This window comes from Gnatocerus cornutus, chromosome 6 (assembly GCF_029298725.1).
Source record: "Gnatocerus cornutus isolate USDA-ARS CGAHR chromosome 6, icGnaCorn1.1, whole genome shotgun sequence".
NCBI lineage: Eukaryota > Metazoa > Arthropoda > Insecta > Coleoptera > Tenebrionidae > Gnatocerus > Gnatocerus cornutus.
In genome coordinates, this window is record NC_142238.1 from 16357354 (window position 1) to 16372242 (window position 14889).

Sequence of the window (14889 nt, forward strand, 5' to 3'; positions counted from 1 at the left end):
GGAAATCTACATCGGCAGTTTCGGAGCGCAGAATGCACCTCTAAAATAAATTGCACGGGATGTAGACTCCGACAGATAAATAAAAGTTTTACCTGTTTGCATACGAAATATTTCGCTTGGGCGAAAATTCGGTCAAGCTTGAAATGGCGATGGTTTACAAAACGGGGAAGCAAACATGACCGACGTAATTGCTAAATATGGTGCTAGATTAATGGAGAGTCTAACAAATAATACAATTTTTGTGAAAAATTCAGGGGAGTTTGACGTTGCTTAGAGTGGTTCAAAGTAGGGAAATATCAAAATTTACACAACTAGAACCGAATTTGAGAACACAAACTCTAAAAAATCTAAGAAAAATTTAGCAAAATTTATAGAAAAAACTCAAAGTAAGCTAAACATCTAAGGGATTTTCAAACTAAATTCAGAAAAATTTTAAAGAAAAAATTTTTGGATTTTCCTCCTGCAATTTGGTGTGTCTTGTTGAAAGATTAATACTAGTAATTCTTAAAAGTTCATCTTTTTAAACTAAAAATTGTCGAATCTACAAGACTAAATATAAAGAGTTTTCTGTTTGTGTCCGAAAGAAAAAAAATGTTATTTTTTTTCGGTTAGAATGTTCTAATTTGGGGTGTCTAATGAAGAGATCAAAACTAGGAAGTCCTAAAAATCTTGTCTTTAAAATGTAAAATTTGTTCAATTCACGGTACTACCAGAGGGTACTACATAGAAAATTTCTAAGATTTTCACTCTGATCGAAAATCTAAATTTTTAGATTTTTTTTCTGAGTTATAATGTTGTAATTTGGTGTGCTGAGTGCAAAGATTTAAACTAATAAATCCTAAAAATCTCAACTTTTTAAATCAAGAACTATCGCATTTACAGGCATAAATAAAAAAAATCGAATTTTTACCCTGATCCTGAAGTAAAAAATTCTTAATTTTTTTCTTGTGCAGTTACAATATTGTAATCTAGAGTGTTTAATAAAAATATTGAAACAAATAAATACTAAAAATCTCGTCTTTAAAATCCGAAAACTGTACATTTTACGAGACTAAACCGAAATTTTTTTACTCTAATCCAAAATCAAAATTTTTAGATTTTTTCCGTGGGCAGTTACAATGTTGTTATTTGGTGTGCTTGGTACAGAGATTAAAACAAGTAACTCTTGAAAATTCCAAATATTTAAACCAAAAACTTTTAGAGAGTTTAGGGTTTAGCAAGTAGAGGACTAAATAAAAAAAATTCCTTAATCCTGAAATCAAATTTTTTTAATTTGCTTTCTATGCAGTTACAATGTTGTAATTTGAGTTGTCTATTGAAGAGATCAAAACTAGTAAATCCTGAAAATCTCGTTTTTTAAACCCGAAAACTGTCCAATTCACGGGACTAAATAGAAAGTTTCCAAGATTTTCACTCTGATCCAAAATGAAAAATTTTGGATTTTTTTCCCTGAACAGCTACAATGTTGTAATTTTGTGTGCTTGCCGCAGAAATTGTAAGTAAATTCTAAAAATCGCAACTTTTTAAATCAAGAATTGTAGAATTTACAGGCATAAATACAAACTTTTTCGAATTTTCACCCTCATCTTGAAATTATTTTTTCTCAACTTTCTTTCTGAGCAGTTGCAATATTTTAATTTGGTGTGTCTAATAGAGAGTTCAAAACTAGTGAATCCTAAAAATCTTGTTTATAAAATACGAAAATTGTACAATTCATGGGACTTAATAGAAACTTTCTAAGATTTTCAATCTGATTCTAAATCTAAATTTTTGGATTTTTTTCCCTGAGCAGTTACAATGTTGTAATTTTGTTTGCTTAGTACAGAGACTAAAACTAGTAAACCTAAAAATCTCAACATTTTAAATTAAGAACTGTCGAATTTACAGGCACCAATAGTACAAATTTTTCAATTTTTCTCTATGCAGTTACAATGTTGCAATTTGGGGTGTCAAATAAAGAGATCAAAGCTAGTTAATCCTGAAATTTTCGTCTTTATAATCCAAAAATTGACTAAATCACGGAACTAAATAGAACGTTTCTAAGATTTTCACTCTGATCGAAAATCAAAATTTTTGTATTTTTTCCCTGAGCAGTTACAATGTTGTAATTTAATGTGCTTAGTTCAGAGATTGAAAGTAGCAAATTCTGAAAATCTCAACTTCTTAAACCAACTTTTTAAACCAACTGTCAGAGTTACAGGACTAAATATAAAGTTTTTAGAATTTTTAACCTGATCCTGAAATCTAAAATTTTCTCTCTACAGGGTGGCCCATCTAAGACTTTCGGGCTCAATATCTTTGTTATTTATGAACGGATTTTTCCAAAATTTAAAATATAATTTCTTGAATAGGTAAGGATGATGTGACATTACCAGCGTCATCCTTGTCTTAAAAATGTTAATTTTACTTGTCTTATTTTAAATTTTAATTAGTTAAAAGTTATGTCATTTTATAAAACAGCAATAATTATACGCGTGTGCCAAAAATCAACCGTCTAGCAAGTCAAGTTGCCGAGAAAAAGACAAAAAAAGGACCTCAACATTTCCAAAAGATACTAACTGATAGTCGGCTATGAAACAATTGACTTCTACAGCGAGTTTAGAGTTTGGACATCCCTGACTTGTTGACGAATCCGTGACATTCATGACATTTGTGACATTCATTTGAGGTTATGTTTATTTTTGAGCATTATGATGAGGACTATTGATTTAAACATGCACATTCACGATTTTTTAGTAACTAATCACAATGCATTGAACCGAGCATCGTTTCTCGACATTTGTGATATTTCTTGTTTGAGGTTATGTTTACTTTTAAGCATTCATCATTCATTTAAACTTGCGCAGAACGATTTATCCCGATCTTTTGAAATTGAAAACTAATCACAATGCATCAGACAGCGTTTTGGTGCAAAAATTTCATAGGCACAAGGAAATGTGAGCGAAAAACTTGTTGAAAGTTGGTCGTCACCAGAAAAATGATTGCAGAATGGTTCGTTATGAGGTGCAACTAGTATTTACGACTTCTTTAGCACTGTCACAGGTTTATTGGAAATGGAAATTCAGTGACATGTATGCAGTGAAGCGATTTGACTCATTTATGATTGCATTTGCGTTAAAACAGTAATCTCATTTATGATGAAGACAGAATTAGATGATCACAAGATTTCGTCCTTTTTCAGGAAACTACTTTACTTTGATTAACTAATAATTTGTTACAAGGTATTTTATTGTAAGGTACAAAGTTTTAACAGTGAATAAACTATACCAGTGACAATTATGGCAATGTAACACCATATTTTCTACAATAGTAATGAACGAATGTACAAAAATTTACAAATGTATCAGATATTTACACTGATACAACATGTGTCTGTACTTTGAACATTTATAACAAGTGCAAATAATGCTGGAATATTGTAAGCGTTTGGTCACTGCCATTTTGCTTGTTGGCGATGCGATGAGATTTGGCTTTTTTTTACTAGCAACTCATTTCTTGAACTTTCTTGTAACGAAATGGACACAAACAATTAGGGGCAGCATAAGTTTTTGGATATGTTCTGTGATGGCGAAGAATGAATTTGAGGCCCCTTGGTCCGAGCAAATCGCTTGTCGCTTTCAACTGGAACAATTGCTTCGATGATACTAGTCATTTTCCTTCGCTGAACACTTACCATGTAATGTTGCGGCGACTCTTCATCGAATTCATCAACAAGCAGGGTTTTGGACTTTTAGCAGCTTGGTTACTGTCCGTCAAACATATCCACCCATGTTAGAAGAATCCAAGTGGCATAGTCGTTCATGGTGGTCAACAACACCGTCCAGAACGTTCTGCAATCGTTCTTAATGCTTGCAGAAGGGTACGATAGGGTGTCAATAAGAGTCCTTTACATGTTTGCATCTTCTGGCGGTTCATTGAGAAAAAACAGGTTCAATATTGAAAGTAACAGTCCGTGTTGAAGTATCATTTTCAGTGTGTTGCTTTCAGTCTTGTTCGTCTTTTTTCACTCGTCCAAGTTATTAATTGGTTGTTTAAAGAATTACCCCATTGAAAGAGTCGACCGACGATACTTTGTTAGAAATATCATGTGTGCAATTTTCATTAGAACGCAGTTATAAATGATGTTCATTGTCATTTTGTTTCATTTTTTTCTTGCACTACTTCTTTGACTCGTTATTCTTTCTTAGTGAGAAATTGTCTTGATACCGTGCAAGCACATTTTTCATATGATAATAGAAGGGGTATAGTGGTCCTAGATCGTTAGGTAGTTCGCAAGGTTTGTTGAAGCAACAAATACAACTCGCAACATCATGCACCATATTCAGTTCAAAAACACGAATCTGAAATATCAGATGTAAACAGTGTTCCTACAATTTGCAATGACCTTAGAAAATGTAACTCACTATTATGCGTTTTTGGTGATCCAAAACCGCTTAGTTGTCGGAAGTACATGTATCTGATTTCCATATTACTTATACGTCTTGGTATCATTAGTTGGTTTCCTATTCAAATATTAATGGTACTGTACGACCAATTTGGACTTGAAAAAACTTTCATGATAACACCTTTTAGCATGGCGGTCTTGAAAGTGTGCAGAATTGTGCCTACATTTGTCGATTCGACTTTGTTTCTACAAATCATAATTGAAACATACGAATTTATTAGTCGCATAGCCACTAAATACCACAAAACTCCGTTTTGACATGGGTAAGCTTGTCTTTGCCGTTGCTCTTGTAGGTTCTAAGCCACTCAACGATACAGCATTCTTCGTTACTTTTGCATACCAACTATACCGACTGCACCAGCATTTTTCGATAGCAGCACTACGTCCTAGATTTCATACGTATTGTGAACCAATTTTGACTTCTTGACTACGGCAGTTCACATATTGGAGCTTCGAGCTTAATCTACTTTGGATTAATGACATGATTAAACAAAAGAAAAATGTTAAAAGTATCTAGTACCATACATTTTATAGGCGCAATAAAGAAGTTTGCCGAAAAAGGATGAAATCAGTTAATTCTGTCTCCATCATAATTGAAATAACTGTTTTAACGTAAATGCAATCATAAATGAGTCAAATCGCTTCACTGCATACGTGTCACTGAATTTCCATTTCCAATAAACCAGTGACATTTCTAAAGAAGTCGTGAATTCTAGTTGCACCTCATAGCAAACCAATCTGCAATCATTTTTCTGGTGATAACCAACTTTCAACAAGTTTTTTTACTCACATTTCCTTGTGCCTACGCATTTTTTGCACCAAAACGTTGCCTGATGCATTGTGATTAGTTTCCAATTTCAAAAGATCGAGATAAATCGTTCTGCGCAAGTTTAAATCAATGATTTTCATCATCATGCTCAAAAGTAAACATAACCTCAAATGAGAAATATTTCAAATGTCAAGAACGTCACTGACGTCAGCGATTATTGACAGACCGAACGCAGGGATGTCCAAAATTGGGCGTGGGAAATTATTTTTTTCATAGCCGACTATGATTTTGCATCTTTTGGAAATGTTGAGGGTCTTTTTTCTCTTTTTCTCGGCAACTTGACTAGCTAGACGGTTGAGTTTTGGCACACTCGGATAATTATTGATGTTTTATAAAATGACATAAATCTTAACTAATTAAAATTTAAAATAAGACAAGTAAAATTAACATTTTTAAGACAAGGATGACGCTGGTAATGTCACATCATCCTTACCTATTCAAGAAATTATATTTTAAATTTTAGAAAAATCCGGTTATAAATGACAAAGATATTGAGCCCGAAAGTCTTAGATGGGCCACCCTGTATGTGCAGTTACATTGTTGTTATTTGGGGTGTTAAATAAAGAGATCAAAACCTGTCTTTAAAATCCGAAAACTGTCCAATTCACGAGACTTAACAGAAAGTTTCTGAATTTTTTTAACGTGGAGATGAAATTTTCGGATTTACAGGGACTTTTGATGAAATCATTGCTACTTTTTTTCTGATTCTGACATAAAAAATATTTTTGTAAGTAGTTACAATTATGTAATTTGGTGCGACTCATAGAGAAATCGAAACTCAGTCAGTCCTTAAAAACTGGTCTCTTTAACGCAAAAACTAGAAAAACTTCCACAAATTTATACAGATAGTTTAGTTCCAAGACCTCAAAGGAAATTAATTTTGTCTATAGTTGTAATTTTTTAATCGTGAAACCAAATTTCGCTCTCCTAGAAAGATTCTCATTCTTGTTTTGAACAAAACCCATTAAATTATCTCTTAGCAAATGAAGCAATCAGGAATATCCCGACCCCAGATTTGTTTGTTTAATCCAACCTGCACTAAAATAATAAACCATTTTCTTGGGAAAGTCTGAGTCTGACAGGGTAACGTACAATCTGAAATGTATATTTATATGAATTTGTAAAAGGATTTAATTAAATTTTAAAGCGGTTTTGCGTTGGAAGATTAAAAAGATGACAGCGTTTCCATAAAAATTGGATTTTGTTCATTAAAAATTCGTGGCTAATTTAAAGTTACCTTAAGAGTTGACAGGTGTGTGCCCCATTTTGTGGGCAGTTTCTTTGTTATTGGAGCCTTAGAAAATTGTGTTTGCGTTTGATTAATTGTTTGTTGATTTTCTATTAATATGTCCATCCTTTGAATAAACACATGAAAGCACAGATTTCTCTGGTCTGTTTAACAACCCGCTCGAACTCAATACCCTATCTAACGGACGAAACTTTGAGTTTACGCTCACCACATTTGTATAATTCCTTTAGGGGATGCCTCACATCAAAACAAACAATCTGCTAAACAAATCGAGCGGGTTTTTGCCACGACTCCACTTAACGCACTTAATGCGGGCTAATAAAGCGCCCCGGAAATAGAGATATTCGTCCTTGGTTATGCAACCAATTATTCCGAAGTGTCCGTCGATGTAGAAGGATCTGATTTGGTGTTGTGTTGATTCAAGTTTGCATAAAATAAACACAAATTACCTAAAGGTAGAGTGTTCAAAGCGGTCTGTAATTAATAATCGCACCTTGTGGTGTCTACATGTAGGGAACCGTCCTAAATTGAAATTTGTAAAATGCCTCCATATTGTTGCTCCTAATAGATTATCCAACCCTTGTTAACATAGCCCCTATAGGTTCAGAAGTTTATTATATAGTAATATATTCCAGACGGAATTTCCTTTTGTGAGAGTTTTCACTGAAGCATAGTTTCGCATCGAAAAGCGAAACTAATTAACCACCGATACTCAATCAATTTAATTAAGATTCCTTTAAAAATCGGCGGTATTTATGCAGACTTGTTAATTAAGACTAACATTCCCCAGCAATTTTCCTTTTAATTATGCACCCTCAACTCAATATTACTTTAATTTAGTTGATGTAAATCAGGCCCCAAATCTCTTATGTCATCTCAGCCTATGACTTTTTTACATCAGAATAGACATTACGACATTACTATTCGTCAGAGGAACGGAATGGTAACAGGAGATTCTCCCAATTATCTCCGCGGTGTTTTCGATCTGAGTGCCTCCATAGTCAATTCTTATTATGCTAACTGGTCATGAACTAAATCGCGCACTTAGATATGTTTTATGAAACTCAAGTTATAATTTTAGAATTCGCGCAAGCCGTCACCCGAAAGGAAACAATCCTACCCTGTTGGATCCAACATTCCCAGATCCTACCTTTATGGCTTCTGCGATGGCAGCTGTAATTAAAGAATAAATATGAGTATTTGTATATTTTAGAAGGGATGAAATAACTTACCCTTTAATCCTGGCCACGTGCTGTGTCGTCAAGCTCCTACCTCAACATCCCCCTCTTGGAAGCAAGAACCACTCACTCATCACTGACTTTGCTGCAAAATAGTATATTAAAGAACGTGTTTTGCAGTTCCCGGTGTATGGGACGAGTGCACCAATGCCATTATAAAACAAGTCCTTTATACTAGTTTTTCGAATTTGCACCCTTTTATTAATAAAAATTTTTAATTTTTCAATTCTAAGAGTTTTCGTGTTATAAGATTGGTAATGGTTTTGTAACCACGACTTACCACTTGATTTTCAAATTCAATTTAGAATTTGACATTTATTGAGTTTCTGAATTTTCACCTAACCTCACAACCTGTATTCACATCTATTATATTTAGGTAGTACACATATATTGTTGGCCGCAAAAGACAATTCAATTATATTGATACATTTTGTATTCACACAGCAATTTATTAAACACGAATCGTAAAATCCGTAAGGGTGAAATTGACAGGAAACGGGTGACAGCCAGACTAATTAGTTCTGCCAATTCTTAAAAAACAAAATTTCCTACTTTGAGTTCTCTTATTATGTATACCAGAGCTCATTACCACGACCTGCCATATACCTACGGCCTGTGCAAAATCTCATTTTCCCGTATCAGGAATGTTTCCGAGAAACGCATGCTGCTTTTGACATTGTTGACAAATTGAATTTTGGGGTTAGTAAGATTTTTGACTTTTGAAAGCTACAAAAAACACAAACGTACACCGTATTTCAAGTGAAACTGTGGCCCCAATTTTGGTGGCGACCAGTGTATGTAAGTGCAGAGAGTATCTGGACAGCTAGTGATTTTATTTAAAATTGGTAATGGTTTAAAGATTGGGAGAGCTGTCAAAATTTGTTTGGTTACAATTATTGACATTATTTGTCAAATCAGGAATTTGTTGGAAAAGTAAAAGATTTACGTCCCATTCGATGCAAAGTGAATAGTAAAGAAGTTCTGCGATGTGCTATGCGTGATCTTTAACTTTAACAAACATTGTAAATAAAACACTTGTGTTTTTCCGAATTTTACTGTGATTTGACCGTTTTGGACTCGTTTAATTGCTGGTAAGTTTAGAAACAAAGCAAATGGAACTAATGAATAACGAAATGACGACGTTATCAACATCTCAAATTTCGAAGATTCTTTTTGTTTCATGTGCAATTATTGACATCTCAATGTAAGGGTTTTAATTTGAAAATCTAAATGACCCAGGTCATAATATAAACATTACTTGCACCCAGTGCATCTTCTTATCAAAAGGCGGAAATAGACTTGCGAGAAATCTCGCCTGAGTTTCTGTCGGACAGTGATGTTCCCGCATACTTCTATAATATACCAACCATTTCTGAGTCATCTTGAAGCCCAAAAAAAGAGACAAAAGAAACGAGATTTGCGTTACTCCTCAGACGCATGCGTTGAAAAATGCATGCAAATGCACATCAACGCAGTGTTGCCAGACGTAGCGAAATTCCGCTACCGGTAGCGACATTTCGACCAAAAAGCGACGTAGCGGCGATAGCTCAAAAACTACTACGACTTTTAAAATGTTGGCAAATAAACTAATAATAATATTGTTACGAGAAGATTCTGGAAGCTTCAAGCGCCAGCGCTGGAATGTTCCGTGCGTTTCGAGAATCGCCGTTTCTAGAAGGTCGCTGAGTCATAGGCGGAACTCCCGAATATTCTCGCAGCGCTCCAGCATTAGGCTAGTGGTAGGGGAATATCTGTATATAGGGCAGTAGTGATAGGATTGGGATAGTCAAGAGATAGTCTAGTATTTGGAAGTCCTGTAAAGTGAATAATTGTGAAGTACGAGAGTGTTCATAGTGCACAATAAAATTGTTATTGTTACAAGCGAGACTTTTGATTTTTCGGCCAACGTGACAACTGGTGTCAGAAGTGGGATTGGGAGAAAAGTGAAGATGACGGTCGACACCGGAGCCATGGTTTCCCTTGTGAGAAAGGACATGTTGGACAACAGGACATCTCTGGAAACAACGAGTGCTATTTTAAAAACAGTCACGGGAGATGTCGCCACAGTAAGTGCCGAGGCAGAGGTCACGGTCCAGTTGGGAGGTATGAAGTTTCGGCATCGGGTGCTGGTGGCCGGAATCGAGGATGAGATGATCCTGGGAATGGATGTTATTGGACGACATGGGATTTCCTTTAATCACAACGAGAAGATCCTCAAGATTGGAACCGAAAGCTTCGTGTTATCGACCCCAGAAGTAAAAGAAGATGGAGTGAAAGCGTTCGCCTGTGAAAATACTTGTGTGGATGGGAACAGCGAGAAAGTGATAGGAGGCGTTAAGGAGGAACTACTAGGCGTCAGAGAAGAAGTAGAAGAGTGCATAGGAGGCGTCAAGGAGGAACTACGAGGCGTCAAAGAGGAAGTTAAAGATTTGGAGCGATTCAAACAGCAGGTGGAAGACGAGTTACTGCGCTTAAGACGTCAAGTTCCAAATAGGACCGACCTGACCACAACGAAAGAAATGAAACCCCCGACTTACGATGGGTCGACTTCATTCGACAGCTATAAACTGCAATTTGAAGTTGCAGCTAAACACAACGGATGGTCGGGAGAAGAAAAATCGTCATTCTTGATAGTCTCATTGAGAGGTGCAGCTCTTGACTTGTTAAAGACCATTCCAGATCGAGACAGGGAGCGCTACGACCAATTGGTGGCGACGTTGGAAGATAGATTTGGGGACCAACACCTTCAGCGAGTATATGCCTGGGAGCTCAAGACTCGTCGGCAGAGGGTTGGAGAATCGCTGCAGGAATTTGCGGCAAGTGTTAAACGACTTATTTTGCTGGCCTATCCTTCGGCGCCGGAAAATTTTGTCGAACGAATGACCATGGATACGTTCCTGCAAGGTATTCGGGATCCGGAGTTACAGAGCATCGTGCGTTTTGGCAGATACAACACCGCAAAAGAAGCTTTGGTGTGCGCGTTGGAGATGGAGGCCGTTTTGAAGTATTCTGTGAATGTTCCCGACTGCCAACAAATCCGAGCCGTTGATAAAGAAGAGACAACGTCTACGGCCACAACCACAAATACGGACCTGAATGACATCCTCAAGGAGCTCAGGAAGTTACTGAAGTCTCAGGAACAACGAACTAGCCAGACCTGCTCTCGTTGGGGCAAATCAGGTCATTTTGAACGTGACTGCAGGGTTGTTCTCGGGAACGGCCAGAACGCCTCTAAGACATCAAAGAAAACCGTGAAGTCCGTCAACAAGTCGAAACCGACGAGAAGGCAACGCAATAATGATGACGCACTCTCTCGTAGACTTTTCAATGACTGCAAGCAATACTCGAAGTTCGAAGGACCAATACGAGTAAACAGGATAGTCATGGGCTGTGATGACGATTGGACTGCTGGGAACCTTCGAAGGGATCAACAAGCAGACCAACAGATTGGGCCACTGCTGGAGTGGAAGGAAGCGGGTAACGGAAGGCCGTGTTGGAAAGATATCTCGAAAAGAAGTCCAGAGTTGAAAGCGTTGTGGGCGCAATGGGACTCCCTCCTAGTAGAAAATGGAGTGCTGAAAAGGGCATGGGAAAGCGCAGATGGGAAGAAGATAACCTCGCAGTTACTAGTACCCAGGAGTAGAGTTTCCCGAGTCCTCAGAGAGGCCCATGACGGGACATCAGGCGCTCATTTCGGAGTGAACAAAACGTTGAGCAAGATTCGAGAACGGTATTACTGGATTGGCTGTCGTGAAGATGTTGAACGATGGTGCAGGAGATGTACGGGTTGTGGGGCAAGTGAAAGACCTCGAACGCGAACGGAAGGTGGTATGCCGTTCTACAACATGAGAGTTCCGATTGAGAGAATTGCCACGAATGTGCCCGGGCCTTTTCCGAAGACGAATGGTGAGACCCTCTTGGGAACACATCATCATATGCGACAGAGAATGAAGTTAGCTGACAACAGAATGCGGCCCAGGTATAATGTGACGGCTAATCGTGAAGGATTCAACGAGGGAGAGTTGGTGTGGTTATTTAACTTCCAACGGAAGAAGGGCCTATCTCCGAAGTTGACATCTACATGGGAGGGTCCGTATAAGGTGGTCAAGAGGATCAACGACGTGGTGTATCGGATCCAACGCAGCGCCCGTTCAAAGATGAAAGTGGTTCATCTAAATAGACTTTGTAAATATCACGGAGAATCAGGTGTTTGGTCTGATCGGGACGATCAGAACTAAGAGGGGGGCAGTGTTACGAGAAGATTCTGGAAGCTTCAAGCGCCAGCGCTGGAATGTTCCGTGCGTTTCGAGAATCGCCGTTTCTAGAAGGTCGCTGAGTCATAGGCGGAACTCCCGAATATTCTCGCAGCGCTCCAGCATTAGGCTAGTGGTAGGGGAATATCTGTATATAGGGCAGTAGTGATAGGATTGGGATAGTCAAGAGATAGTCTAGTATTTGGAAGTCCTGTAAAGTGAATAATTGTGAAGTACGAGAGTGTTCATAGTGCACAATAAAATTGTTATTGTTACAAGCGAGACTTTTGATTTTTCGGCCAACGTGACAATATCAAATTACGAGTGCACTAACAAAAAAAAGTAAAAAAATAACTATGTGTAATAAAATTTGAAAACCACATATAACCATCAAACATTGCTAGGTGCATAAAATCCGTTTTTTTTTTAATCATCAACATCGCAATATTCCCCTGCATTTCAACCGGCAACGTTGCCTAGCGAGATTTTTGGTGAGAAACTAGTTGTCAAATTTTTGACATTTCTGAAAATTAGGCAGTGTTTCCGTTATAAACGTTTCTTTTACAGCCTGTTGGATTGCAAATCAAAGGATTTAATAGTGAAAAGACTCGGCACAGCCTGAAAGGCCGTTTTGTGTGATCAAATTGTCACTTAGGTAGCTAACCTATTCGAATTTATCACCAAAAAAAGTCACCATCGACTATGTTGCCGGTTGTAAAGTGGTGGGAGAGTGCGGTGTTGGTGGTTTTTTAATAAAAAAACGGACTTTAGAAACTAATCGTCTTACGCAAGGTTGCCAAAACTTGTTAAATATCTGTTGAAACCTTTCTTTTGCAGAAAATGTTTAATTAATTATTGATTAATACACTCAACATTGACAACGTGTTGACCTAAAAAATTGTCACCTTCAATTTTTCTCTAATTTTCACCCTAATATCCACCAAAATAGATTTACATTCTAATTTAAACAATCGAGTCTTGGAGTTAATTCACGCCTGAAAAGTAGTCATTTTCTCAAATTTCACTAAAATTGCGAGAGTTATCAATTTTAGTGAAGCATTTGCTTGCATCAAAAATAAAAATTTCTAAATTTTAAGTCTTTTGATCTACAGTGTTGCAATTTGGCAGAGTTAATATACGATTAAAAACTAGTAATTTACCTAAATTTCATAGCTGTAGCAATAAAATTATGGAAATTACGAATTTTAGAGAAAGGATTTCTCGTATTTTGGCTTCGCCTTGTGGATAAAAATTTCTAAAATTTTTGTCTTTTGATCTACAATGTTCCAATTTGGCAGAGTCAATATACAATCAAAAATTAGTAATTTCTTGAAATTTCAGGGCTATTGCACTAAAATTACAAAAATTACGATTTTTTTAAAGAAAGATATGCGAAATTATTTCTTTGTCATACAAATTATATTTTAATATTATAGAACCAATAAGTTAACTCTTTTTCTCGGAAACAGCAACGTTTCGGAACGCGAGATTTGGTCATTATGCCAGACTGCGTTGTCTGATACTGGAGATAAAATCTTTTCACTTAATTCGGGAACATCCTGTGTAGTAACGCCGCTGGAAATCCATCGTTAATTAAACTCGAGTTGTTTTCGGGAATGTTTCGAAACATAATGTCACATTTTATGTTAGCTTAGAGTAAACATGTTTACCAATTTTTTGCAACAGGTAAGCTCTTACATCGTTACAGGAACACGAAGCAATTCCGCAAAATAAAGAGAGATTAACCAAAGTGTTTACAAGCTTTGGAAAAACTAAATTGCAACGAAAAATTATCAATCCCTGATGATACAACCCATAGTGGAGTTTATTTTAACATTTGGGATACTCTAGTAATTATAATTATCGAATAAATATTGGTTGTAACCGCAGCAATGTTTCCACTTCTCACAGGTTGAGTTATGAGGTCGGTTGAGAAGATAATGGGAAACTGAACTATTGTAAATTTACACAGGCGAAAAAGGAGGGGAAGGAAAATATTTATTTGCCTGTGTTTCACTTTGATAACATAATCTGAATTCATTGCGACTGAACTTCACTTAATTTATTCATTGCACTATTTTTGCTAGGAAATTCCCAGCGAATCCAAAATGAACAGCCAAAATAAATCTGAAAGCTTCTCCGTTTGAGTCCTGAATTTTAGAAACATTAGTTTGCAAGATCATCGTCCGGGTCTATTTAGAGAAATTGTTTTGATTTTGCATATTACCGCAATAATCATTCTAATTCTAGATTTTTGTGGACATTGATGGAATTTCTCATCAAATTCTGAGCAGAAACGAATTGAATTGGGAACAGTAAAGCTTAAATTATTCAAGCCATGACAAGGGCGTCGGTTTATTTAGACCTCATATTCAGAGCATTATTACATTAAAAACATCATTAAATCAAATTATAACTGGCAGAATTAAGGCCAACAAAAACACCTCGAAATCTATAATTGTCTGACATTTTGTTCAAATCGGTATTGTACTTTTGAAATCGTCTAAAATAGATATTTACATAACAAGGGCGGAAAGTGAGCAATTTCGCACGAGTGTAAATGTAGATGCACGAGGCGCCAGCCGAGTGCAGATGTTACACAAGTGCAAGAAAGACTTTCCGACGAGTTGTGTACACTATTTTTCCTACGACTTTCCATCATCAGGAAGAAACCATAAGTCTTGACAATAGTTCATTTCTTATCTATTCTAAATATCACTTTTTACGACCTCACATAAAAGTGACGTATTCCACGTAGTTATAGTTTGTACGGTGAGATTGAATGACAGAAATTGAATGACAGATTGAATGACAGAAAAGTCACTAAATCTACGCGATAAAAAGTACGCGCGAAATTTAAAATAAGAAAATAACCC

The 14889-nt window shown here is 36.5% G+C and overlaps 1 protein-coding gene and 1 long non-coding RNA gene across 2 annotated transcripts in view; one reads left to right on the forward strand and one right to left on the reverse strand.

The window, feature by feature from the left end:
- The window catches only part of LOC148173421 (protein O-mannosyl-transferase TMTC1-like), a 256948-nt gene that overhangs the window by 185449 nt on the left and 56610 nt on the right, over nt 1-14889 (forward strand). The window lies entirely within an intron of this gene.
- Nucleotides 4446-5538, reverse strand: LOC148173422 (uncharacterized). The gene is made up of 3 exons (XR_015770247.1): nt 5235-5538; nt 4685-5182; nt 4446-4630 (listed from the first exon to the last, which is right to left on the reverse strand). It is a non-coding gene; the product is annotated as an uncharacterized LOC148173422 (long non-coding RNA).